Raw genomic sequence first — 12,360 nt, 5'->3', positions numbered from 1 at the left:
CTTTGTGGGAAGCATTCAGACCAGCCTGGGTCAGTTGGACGGATAGCACTCCACACAGCAACAGCTTCTGCGTCACGGCCGATACAGCAGTCACTGGGCTGGATGATGCAGTCCTCCGGTCAGAGTGTCCCTTAGTAATGCAAGACTCCGCCCCATGCGCGTTTCAACTTGTAAGTCTTCCTCGGGGGCTAAATAACGTGCGTGGGGCGGAGTCTTGCACTACTAAGGGACACTTTGTTGGGGACATTCTGACCGGAGGACTGCATCATCCAGCCCAGTGACTGCTGTATCGGCCGTGACGCAGAAGCTGTTGCTGTGTGGAGTGCTATCCGTCCAACTGACCCAGGCTGGTCTGAATGCTTCCCACAAAGACACTTATGTAAGTGCAATACTTTGTGTTTTTTTAAATATTAAAGCAATATTACACTATTTTTGCTTTTCTCCTTCTATATGTGGCTTTCCCCTCCCTTATAGAATACTGCCTGTGGTATTACGGAGTACCTGTTGGTTACTCCTAACAACCACCCTGCCTGATTATAGATGTTGCACTCACGTGTTATATGTGATGGAATCTCCAGTGTTATTTCTGTACAGTTGAGTAATACAGTATTGCACTATTTGGTGTTTGTGTTTTATTTCTTCCGTGTCCTGATGAAATTTGCGCCCCTGCTGTTCTTCATCGATGATTTATTAGGGGAAGGGTCTGAATATTAACCTCTTCTAGTGAAGATGTCCCAGGCGGACCTGGCAGCCAAGAGGTTAATTTGGAGGACGTCATGCCTTTGTGTGTACCCCATCCAAATTAAACCCACTGCCATACACGTCTTATAGGAAATACATCGGACTTGACACACTAAAAGGGGAATATAACGTGAGGAACACCTGTGCGCACTTACACGCCACAAACAGCAGGGGGCAGGTAAGATCTCGGCTGAGGTTACTTATCAATGTCTTTCTGCTGCATTATGGATAGAGCGCCAGGTATAGGAAGGGGAGGAAAATGCAGCTACGCTTAGTGGGGATGTACTGTATGGATTTCTTTATATAGTGCCATACAGGGGCATAGTGCTTTTTTTAATGCATGTGACATTATAACATAACACACCATGGGAACGAGTGCTTCAGACAGGAACCCATAGGTAACGGAGTCCCTGCCCTGCAGAGCTTACAATCTAAGTGGTAAGTAGGGAGAACTTACAGAGACAGAAGCAGGGTGTTCTGGTAAGTGCGTCTGCAAGGGTTCAAGGTCGATGTATGAGATATATAGAATCGGCTACAGAGCCACCCATATGCTTCACTAAGGTGGTGGGTTTTAAGATGGGCCTTAAAGGTGGAGACAGAGGGTGCTAGTCGAACATTGAGGGGAAGGACATTCCAGGGGTGTGGGGCAATCAGTGAGAGGTTTTAAATGAGAGAGGGCTTTAGATATAAAAAAGGGTAGAGAGAAGAGTCGGGCAGGTTTATAGTGAGAAATTAGGGTGAGATGTAAGGAGGGGCAGAGGAGGGTATAGTGAGAAATTAGGGTGAGATGGAAGGAGGGGCAGAGGAGGGTATAATGAGAGATTAGGGTGAGATGGAAGGAGAGGCAGAGGAGGGTATAGTGAGAGATTATGGTGAGATGTAAGGAGGGGCAGAGGAGGGTATAGTGAGAGATTAGGGTGAGATGGAAGGAGGGGCAGAGGAGGGTATAGTGAGAGATTAGGGTGAGATGGAAGGAGGGGCAGAGGAGGGTATAGTGAGATATTAGGATGAGATGTAAGGAGGGGCAGAGGAGGGTATAGTGAGATATTAGGGTGAGATGTAAGGAGGGGCAGAGGAGGGTATAGTGAGATATTAGGGTGAGTTGTAAGGAGGGGCAGAGGAGGGTATAGTGAGATATTAGCGTGAGCTGTAAGGAGGGGCAGAGGAGGGTATAGTGAGATATTAGGGTGAGATGTAAGGAGGACAGAGGAGGGTATAGTGAGATTAGGGTGAGATGTAAGGAGGGGCAGAGGAGGGTATAGTGAGATATTAGGGTGAGATGTAAGGAGGGGCAGAGGAGGGTATAGTGAGATATTAGGGTGAGATGTAAGGAGGACAGAGGAGGGTATAGTGAGATTAGGGTGAGATGTAAGGAGGGGCAGAGGAGGGTATAGTGAGATATTAGTGTGAGATGTAAGGAGGGGCAGAGTAGGGTATAGTGAGATATTAGGTTGAGATGTAAGGAAGGGCAGAGGAGGGTATAGTGAGATATTAGCGTGAGATGTAAGGAGGGGCAGAGGGGGGTATAGTGAGATATTAGGTTGAGATGTAAGCAAGGGCAGAGGAGGGTATAGTGAGAGATTAGGGTGAGATGTAGGGAGGGGCAGAGGATGTTATAGTGAGAGATTAGGATGAGATGTAAGGAGGGGCAGAGGAGGGTATAGTGAGATATTAGCATGAGATGTAAGGAGGGGCAGAGGAGGGTATAGTGAGATATTAGGGTGAGATGTAAGGAGGGGCAGAGGAGGGTATAGTGAGATATTAGGGTGAGATGTAATGAGGAGCAGAGGAGGGTATAGTGAGATATTAGGGTGAGATGTAAGGAGGGGCAGAGGAGGGTATACTGAGATATTAGGGAGAGATGTAAGGAGGGGCAGAGGAGGGTATAGTGAGATGTAAGGAGGGACAGAGGAGGGTATAGTGAGATATTAGGGTGAGATATAAGGAGGGGCAGAGGAGGCTATAGTGAGATATTAGGGTGAGCTGTAAGGAGGAGCAGAGGAGGGTATAGTGAGATAGGGTGAGATGTAAGGAGGGGCAGAGGAGGGTATAGTGATATATTAGGGTGAGATGTAAGGAGGAGCAGAGGAGGGTATAGTGAGATATTAGGGAGAGATGTAAGGAGGGGCAGAAGAGGGTATAGTGAGATGTAAGGAGCGGCAGCGGAGGGTATAGTGAGATATTAGGGGGAAATGTTAGGAGGACAGATGAGGGTATAGTGAGATATTAGCGTGAGATGTAAGGAGGGGCAGAGGAGGGTATAGTGAGATATTAGGGTGAGATATAAGGAGGGGCAGAGAGGTGTATTTTGAGATATTAGGGTGAGATGTAAGGAGGGGCAGAGGAGGGAATAGTGAGATATTAGGGTGAGATGTAAGGAGGGGCAGAGGAGATATAGTGAGATATTAGGGTGAGATGTAAGGTGGGGCAAAGGAGTGTATAGTGAGATATTAGGGTGAGATGTAAGGAGGGGCAGAGGAGGGTATAGTGAGATATTAGGGTGAGATGTAAGGAGGGGCAGAGGAGGATATAGTGAGATATTAGGGTGAGATGTAATGAAGAGCAGAGGAGGGTATAGTGAGATATTAGGGTGAGATGTAAGGAGGGGCAGAGGAGGTATAGTGGGATATTAGGGTGAGATGTAAGGAGGGTATAGTGAGATATTAGGGTGAGATGTAAGGAGGGGCAGAGGAGGGTATAGTGAGATATTAGGGTGAGATGTAAGGAGGGGCAGAGGAGGGTATAGTGAGATATTATGGTGAGATGTAAAGAGGAGTAGAAGAGTGTAAAGCTTTAAAAGTGAGGAGGAGAATTAAGTGTGCGATACGGATTTAATATGAAACCAGGAGAGGGATTTCAGCAGGGGGAGACACTGAGACAGAATAAGAAGAGAGTAAAGGGATTCTAGCAGCAGCGTTTAGGAAAGATTGTAGGAAAGACAGGTGAGAGGCAGGAAGGCCGGACAGCAGGAGGTTACAGTAATCAAGACGGGAGAGAATGAGGGCCTGCGTTAGTTTTAGCAGTAGAGCAACAGAGGAAAGAGTGAATCTTTGCAATGTTACGGAAAAAACGACAGGTTTTACTTACATTGTGAATGTGAGAGATGGGTAACTGGGTCACTCTGGTCCTGCTGTGTGCGCTAATTCTGCAGCCGAGAGACCTGGGTAAATATTCGCAGCAAAGCCACTAAACGTTCCACTGCATACAGTTCTAGATTGGCTCAGAACAGTTCCCTATAATCAATCACTGTAGGGCTTTGGTTAACCCTTTAAAAAAATCTCCCCCAATGACCCTATTACCAGTTACCTAACCCCTACACTGCCAGAGGGCCTGAAAAGCCTTGACTAGCTAACCGCTGTGGTATTTTACGTGCTTTTCTTTATTAAAGTTCCCTGCAGCCCCCTTCTAAACTTTGATGGCCCTTTTTTTTTTTTAAAGTGGAAGGAAGTCACTCTGCAAATCCCCTGCTGCTCGGGATAGAACAACATGGCAGATATCATCAGATGAAGCATTTAATGCCAGGCTGACGTCACTGCCCTAACTCGGGAGGGAGAAGCGGAAAAAGCGAGACAAGCAGAGGATTCTGGGAGAGGAGATAGTCTCCCTGATACAGTGGTTGCTCCTCACAACTACTCGTGTTTTTGAAGTCCCCAGATCTTGAGATGGGGGGGTGGGGGGTTGGTTAGATCTGGTCATTAGACGCTCTTCTATATGGTATGTGTAGCTTTGAGTTGGTTTCGGACAGGAAAGCGCTTTTTAAAGATGAAGCCGCAGTACTGTCTGGAAACGCAGCTAAGAGCGGGCGCCTGTCCAGATCCAGCTCTTCTGCAGACCGGAACAGCTGGACACTGCGTTAGAGGGCAGCTGGAAGCTTTCAGCGAGTATTCAGGGCGGCACAAAACCCTTTTCAAGGTCAACTACAATTGGCGAAAAAGATGCTTTCGGGCCCTGTACTCGTCGCTAGGAAAGGGGTTGCATTCAAGTTTTGTTTTTTCAGGACAAGGTGGGCTCTTTGGGCCCGCGCTCCCTCCTGTCTGCGCTGGGATCCAATTTCCACCTGACCGGAGGGGGGAGTTAGAGGAGGGAGCACAGGGCCCCCCTTCTGTCGGTAGTTGAATCCTGGCGCTGACAGGAGGGAGCGCGGGGCCCCGGTGCCGGCAGAGAGGTAGAGATCCGTGCGTGGGTTCTGCCTCTTACCTTTTCCGGAGCAGCCGCCTCCTGTAGTGTCGCGTTGCCATGGTGACAGACGTCAAATGACGCTGTGATGTCACATGACCCTGATGGCATACCTCCAAGAGCTCTTAAGGAGCGAAGTGCAGTAATAGCCAAAGCATTACATTTCATATTCAAAGACTCGATTTCCACAGGCTCAGTACCACAAGATTGGCGTAAAGCAGATGTGGTGCCTATATTTAAAAAGGGAGCTAGATCACAACCGGGGAATTACAGACCTGTAAGCCTGACTTCAATAGTGGGGAAGCTACTTGAAGGTTTCATATGGGATCATATTTAGTAACGCCTAATGGAAAACAAAATTATTAGTAATAGTCAGCATGGATTTATGAAGGATAGATCATGCCAAACCAACCTTATTAGTTTCTTTGAGGAGGTAAGTAGGAATTTAGACCAGGGTAATGCAGTTGATGTGGTCTACTTAGATTGTACCAAGGCTTTTGATACGATTCCACACAAGAGGTTTGTGTGCAAAATAAAGCAAATTGAACTCAGTAAAAAATATTTGCACCTGGATTGAAAACTGGATGAAGAATAGACAGAGAGTTGTAATAAATTGAACTTTTTCAAATTGGGCTAAAAGTTGTGAGTGAAGTACCTCAGGGATCGGTACTGGGATCTCAGGGATCGGTACTGGGACCCCTGCTTTTCAACTTGTTTATTAATCACCTTGAGGTTGGCATCGAGACAAAGTCTCCATCTTTGCTGATGACACTAAATTGTGTAAGGTAATAGAATCAGAGCAGGATGTAATTTCTCCAGAAGGACTTGGAGAGGCTGGAAACTTGCGCAGGTAAATGGCAGATGAGGTTTAATACAGATAAATGTAAGGTTATGCATTTGGGAAACAAGAATAAACAGGCGACTTACACATTAAATTGGGGGAAAATTAGGGGAATCATTGATGAAGTATTTAGGAGTGCTGGTAGACAGCAAGCTAAGTAATAGTTCCCAAAGTCATGCAGTAGCTGCAAAGGCAAACAAGATCTTATCTTGCATTAAACGGGCAATGGATGGAAGGGAAGTAAACATAATTATTCCCCTTTATAAAGCACTAGTAAGACCACACCTTGAATATGGAGTACTTTTTTGGGCACCAATCCTAAGAAAAGACATTATGGAACTAGAAAGAGTGCAGAGAAGAGCCACCAAATTAATAAAGGGAATGGACAATCTTACTTATGAGGAGAAGCTAGCTAAATTATATTTATTTACATTAGCAAAGAGGAGTCTAAGAGGGGATATGATAACTATATACAAATATATTCAGGGACAATACAAGGAGCTTTCAAAATAACTATTCATCCCACGGGCAGTACAAAGGAGTCGGGGGCATCCCTTAAGGTTGGAGGAAAGGAGATTTCACCAGTAACAAAGGAAAGGGTTCTTTACAGTAAGGGCAGTTACAGTGTGGGATTCATTACCCATGGAGACTGTGATGGCAGATACAATAGATTTTTTCAAAAAAAAGGCTGGACATCTTTTTAGAAAGGAAAGGTATACAGGGATATACCAAATAAGTAAACATGGGAAGGATGTTGATCCAGGGAGTAAAAAGTGAAATCCCATGTTTGTTTTTTTTAAATAAATTAATTCTGCCGTTTTAGATGTGACTTTTTTTTTTACATTGTATTTTATTATTCCACTCTTAATGCCATTTTTAATCATGTTTTAACGCATCATTTTATTTCTACAGCAGTTTTAGCACTTCCCCAGCAAGATCGTCACAACACTTTCCTGTTTGTGATCATTTGTTGCCGATGTTCCCAGCAGTTAGAGCTGCAAACTGTAACAATAGATAATGTTACCTTAGTAATATCAGGATATACTGTTGCTGCTGAGTTACACTGACTGAAGGATTGATTGAAAGGCGGCCATTATGTTAGGCACACTATCAGGATTGTGACAGATGTATAACAGGAGCACCAAACGATTGCCAGCTTAGGTAAGACTGTAGAATAATACATTTTCACATGCTTTACATATACACATAAGAAAAGAAAAAAGGGGGATGTAATATTGCAGTTTTATCCCTTTGAGTGCCCTGGTACACTGCTGCTACAGCAGGAATTCTGACCCCCCTCCCCCCCCCCCCCCCCGTAATGTAGCATCTATGTCTAAAAGATCGCTTTGGAGCGCAGGACATGATCCGATGTGATGGACTCCTCTGTCACGGTAGCTAGTGATAGGTTATAATAATACACACCAAAATATCTGGGTTGAATTGAACACGACTTAGATATAATAAATACAGTTTATTCCTTAAAGAAGGTGAACACAAGATATACAAATAACAGGCAAAATATAGACACTCACTCAAGGAGTTGGACAAGAAAGCAATCAGGATACAGGATTGGCAATTCCTTCCACAATACAGGTTCAGAAGAAGATATCACGAAAAGACACGAAGACAACTGAGTATAGGATTGACACTGGTTTATATGTAATTCCAGTCCTATACCTTATCATTGAGTGCAGGTTATTGGAGAACAATTACCTGCACCCAATCTCTCCTTGCCACCTCACCTGAGGGGCACTGTAATACCTGCCCACTGGGTGGATATTATTCTAATCAGGGGCTTATTTCCCTAGCACCTCGCCCACAAGCTTGGCGTCTTAAAGTCTGGCTTTGCCAGGATACCCTTTGTCCCCAGGTGTGAATTACAACACTTAATATCAAGTCCCCATGTCCTGTATTCCTTTGTGCTCGCATACACAAGCAGGGTGGGGGAGTCTTTGATCAGGAGTTTATGATAAACCACTTGTCTCCCATCCTGAGCATTACCATACCATATGGGCTCTGAGTTTTTATACCAGACCCAAAATACAATTCACTCTTTAATTTCTTCACATATTAAAATAATCTGTTCTGCTGGGCCCAGTGGGCTGAAACTTGCCAGTCCCTCATGCCGGAGGTGACTCTCCATGGTGGCCAAGTTTCAGCTCTCTGCGACCCCCAGAACCAGAGATACCAAAAAACAAGTTAAAATTCTTATTACTTTAATGCAGGATTCTCCGCTCTAAAAATGAATCTCTTTCCCTCTGAAATCAACGGGCTCCGCCGCTATAGGCTTCCAATGGAGCAACTCCGCCGTTGAAGTCAACGGGCTCCGCCGCTATAGGCTTCCAATGGAGCAACTCCGCCGTTGAAGTCAATGGGCTTCGCCGCTATAGTCTTTCAATGGAGCAACTCCGCCATTGAAGTCTATAGGAAAACCACAATTCTCTACATTTGCCCATACTCCGTCTGGTTGTTTGGAGAGGGCTGGAAATGGCCATGCAGTCATGCCAGAACCGTGACTACATGCGACCCAAATCCCAGCCCTCTGGTCCTCACAGAAGCGGAGATATGGACTTACACATTTTACAGTTTTGGACTTAGCCGTGTTAACGCCACGCGGCTTTTCCCCCATTGGAATCAATGGCCGGCGCCGCCATAGGAAATGCATGGGCGAGCGCCGCCATGGGATTCAATGGGGCCTCCGCTCCACCTTTAGAGTCAATGGCGCGACCCTCCTGCTGAGCTCAACCCATTACGGGGGTCTCTCATTCTCCGACCCGGTGGTGGTCGTGTGTGGGGGTTCCTAGGTGCTAGGGGCAAAAATAATTTTATTCCTAGGTGCCCTAGAACCTAAGTTTCCCACGCCAATTGTAGTTGACCTTGAACTAGTAGTGATAAAAGCTCTCTTTAAGAAAATGTATCCGCTTTTGCGGTCTGCGGTTTGGATGGCTGCCAACCCGTTCCTGGAGGTCGGCGTCGAAGAATCCCAATTGAAATGGATGGCTCCATTGACTTACAATGGGGAACCGCCGCTCCTCCACTCGGGCGCCACCTGCAGGTCTTCTACGAAAACAGGCCGAAATCGCCGGAATCTCCATAAGGTTGCATTGGGCTGCAATGGCGACTTATGGAGAGCTGCAAAATGGAGACTGAAACGGCGGGAAAAGGGAACAAAGGGCTATAACCCCTTCCCATCCGCATCAATCCCAGTGTATGTGTTGGTGCAAACACTGGAATGGGAACAATACACATTTACAGGGGAACATACATTTGGTTGCTGAAGCAGGGGAAAAACACATTGCTGGACCGCAGTCCAGTTAACCCCTTGCTTCCCAAGTGAGAGCAGGGGGTGGCCAAATGGGGTGTAACCCCTTTAATACCGGGCCAAACCCCCTCTCCCATGACATCCTCCTCCTTCCGTCACCCGTGACGGTCACGTCCAGCACGTAAAGGGTTAACGCAGATCACCCACCTTTCTTTTTCTTTCCCAGCGGTTTTTATTTATTTTTTTTCCCCATTATGGTATTTAAATGTATATTTTACAAGGCGCAATGCCTTGCAGTTTCCGCGCGGCAGACTCCGCTGCTTATTCCCGCTTGCTCCGCCCATCGGCAGGCGGCACAGAGCTGCTTTCCAGGCAGACTTCAAAGAGGCTGATGGGAGAGACTGGCTTTTATCCCGAGAGCCTCTGGGAAGGCGTTTTGAAGTCCCGTGATGTCACAAAGTGGGAGGGGCTTATCTGTCACGTTTTGGCTCGATGTAAAAAAAAAAAAAAGCACAATTTAGCATTTAATGAACGGGGTACAGGCGCGGGGGGACCGACCTCCCCAATGCCAGGGGCGGCCAACTCCAGTCCTCAAAGGGCCACTAAAAGGCCTGGTATTAAGGATATCCCTGCTTCAGCACAGGTGGCTCAAAGACTGAGCCACCTGTGCTGAAGCAGGGACTGATTGAGCCACCTGTGCTGATGCAGGGACTGATTGAGCCACCTGTGCTGATGCAGGGACTGATTGAGTCACCTGTGCTGATGCAGGGACTGATTGAGCCACATGTGCTGATGCAGGGACTGATTGAGTCACCTGTGCTGATGCAGGGACTGATTGAGCCACATGTGCTGAAGTGGGGACAGATTGAGCCACCTGTGCTGAAGCAGGGATCTCCTGCACACCTGACCTGGTGGTGGCCCTTGAGGACTGGAGTTGGCCCACCCCTGCTCTATGCTACAGCCACAGAGAGACACGGATTTAGCCAAGGCCACGCGTGGCCGACACTGGAATTCTTGACTCACCCACTTCAAAGGCTGCAGCATTTACTTACGAGCCACTGTGTTGCCCAGCAGAGGCCAACGCCTTCTCTGCTTGCCACGGCGCTGAGCGGGTTAAACCACTGGCACACAGTGAATACGACTGGCCAACCCGTTTGTGGGGCGCTGAAGGGGTTAACCCTGTGCAGGCACCAGAGGGGTTAAAACCCCAGCCCCGGGCTTTGGAAGCAGCGCGGGCGGTTTTGGCACGGACGCAAGAACGCTCCATTTCACCCGATTACCGCGCTCCGGCGGCAGCGGCAGATTGCCCATTACCCAGGGAGAAGGTTTCCAAAGCGCATTCGCTTTCAGCCGGCAGGAGGAGATGTCATCTCCCGCGCTCAATCCAGCGCTCTCTCACTAATCCCTCTCTCTCACTAATCTCTCTCTCCTCTCACTAACCTCTCTCTCACTAATCCCCCTCTCTCCTCTCACTAATCCCCCTCTTTCACTAATCTCTCTCTCACTAACCTCTCTCTCACTAATCCCTCTCTCTCTCACTAATCTCTCTCTCCTCTCGCTAATCTCTCTCCTCTCACTAACCTCTCTCTCACTAATCCCCCTCTCCTCTCACTAATCCCTCTCACTAATCCCCCTCTTTCACTAATCTCTCTCACTAATCCCCCTCACTAACCTCTCACTAATCCCCCTCTCACTAATCTCTCTCTCCTCTCATTAATCCCTCTCTCACTAATCTCTCTCTCTCCTCTCGCTAATCTCACTACTCCCCCTCTCACTAATCTCTCTCTCCTCTCACTAATCCCTCTTTCACTAATCTCACTCTCCTCTCACTAATCTCTCCTCTCACTAATCCCTCTCTCACTAATCTCTCTCTCACTAATCCCCCTCTCTCACTAATCTCTCTCTCCTCTCGCTAATCTCTCTCTCCTCTCGCTAATCTCTCTCTCCTCTCGCTAATCTCTCTCTCCTCTCGCTAATCCCTCTCTCTCCTCTCACTAATCCCTCTCTCCTCTCACTAATCTCTCTCCTCTCACTAATCTCTCTCTCTCACTAATCTCTCTCCTCTCACTAATCCCCCTCTCCTCTCGCTAATCTCTCTCCTCTCACTAATCTCTCTCTCTCCTCTCGCTAATCTCTCTCCTCTCACTAATCCCTCTCTTCTCACTAATCCCTCTCTCCTCTCACTAATCTCTCTCCTCTCGCTAATCTCTCTCTCTCCTCTCGCTAATCTCTCTCTCTCTCCTCTCGCTAATCTCTCTCCTCTCACTAATCCCTCTCTCCTCTCACTAATCCCTCTCGTCTCACTAATCCCTCTCTCCTCTCACTAATCCCTCTCCTCTCACTAATCCCTCTCCTCTCACTAATCCCTCTCTCCTCTCACTAATCTCCCGCTCTCCTCTCACTAATCCCCCTCTCCTCTCACTAATCCCTCTCTCCTCTCACTAATCTCTCTCTCCTCTCACTAATCTCTCTCTCCTCTCACTAATCTCTCTCTCTCCTCTCACTAATCTCTCTCTCTCCTCTCACTAATCTCTCTCCTCTCACTAATCTCTCTCTCTCCTCTTGCTAATCTCTCTCTCTCTCTCCTCTCGCTAATCTCTCTCTCTCCTCTCGCTAATTTCTCTCTTCTCACTAATCTCTCTCTCCTCTCGCTAATCTCTCTCTTCTCACTAATCTCTCTCTCCTCTCGCTAATCTCTCTCTCTCTCCTCTCGCTAATCTTTCTCCTCTCGCTAACCTCTCTTTCTCCTCTCGCTAATCTCTCTCCTCTCGCTAACCTCTCTTTCTCCTCTCACTAACCCCTCTCCTCTCTCGCTAATCTCTCTCTCCTCTCGCTAATCTCTCTCCTCTCGCTAATCTCTCTCCTCTCACTAATCCCTCTCCTCACTAATCTCTCTCTCTTCTCTCACTAATTCCTCTCTCACATCTCACTAATCTCTCACTAATCCCCCTCTCTCTCCTATCACTAATCCCCCTCTCTTCTATTCTCTCTTGCATTCCCCTTTCACTCTCTTGTGCTCCCTATTTCCCTCTCGTCCTCTCTCTCTCGCTTTCCCTCTCGCGAACTCTTTCTCCCTTTCACGCACTCTCTTTGCGCTCTCACCCCTGCTCTTTCCCGCGCTCTCCCTGTCGCACACATCTGTTTTTCCGCCTGTACGCCTGCTTCTCCCCCCCGCTCTCTCCTACGCGCACATCTGCTTCTCTCCCCCGCACACGTTTCTCCGCCTGTACGACTGCTTCTCTCCCCCGCTCTCTCCTACGCGCACATGTGCTTCTCTCCCCCGCTCTTTCCTACGCGCACATGTGCTTCTCTCCCCCGCTCTCTCCTACGCGCACATGTG

The sequence above is a fragment of the Ascaphus truei genome, chromosome 15, assembly GCF_040206685.1.
Source record: "Ascaphus truei isolate aAscTru1 chromosome 15, aAscTru1.hap1, whole genome shotgun sequence".
In the NCBI taxonomy this organism is placed as follows: Eukaryota; Metazoa; Chordata; class Amphibia; order Anura; family Ascaphidae; genus Ascaphus; species Ascaphus truei.
Note: the sequence above shows the minus strand (reverse complement) of the source record.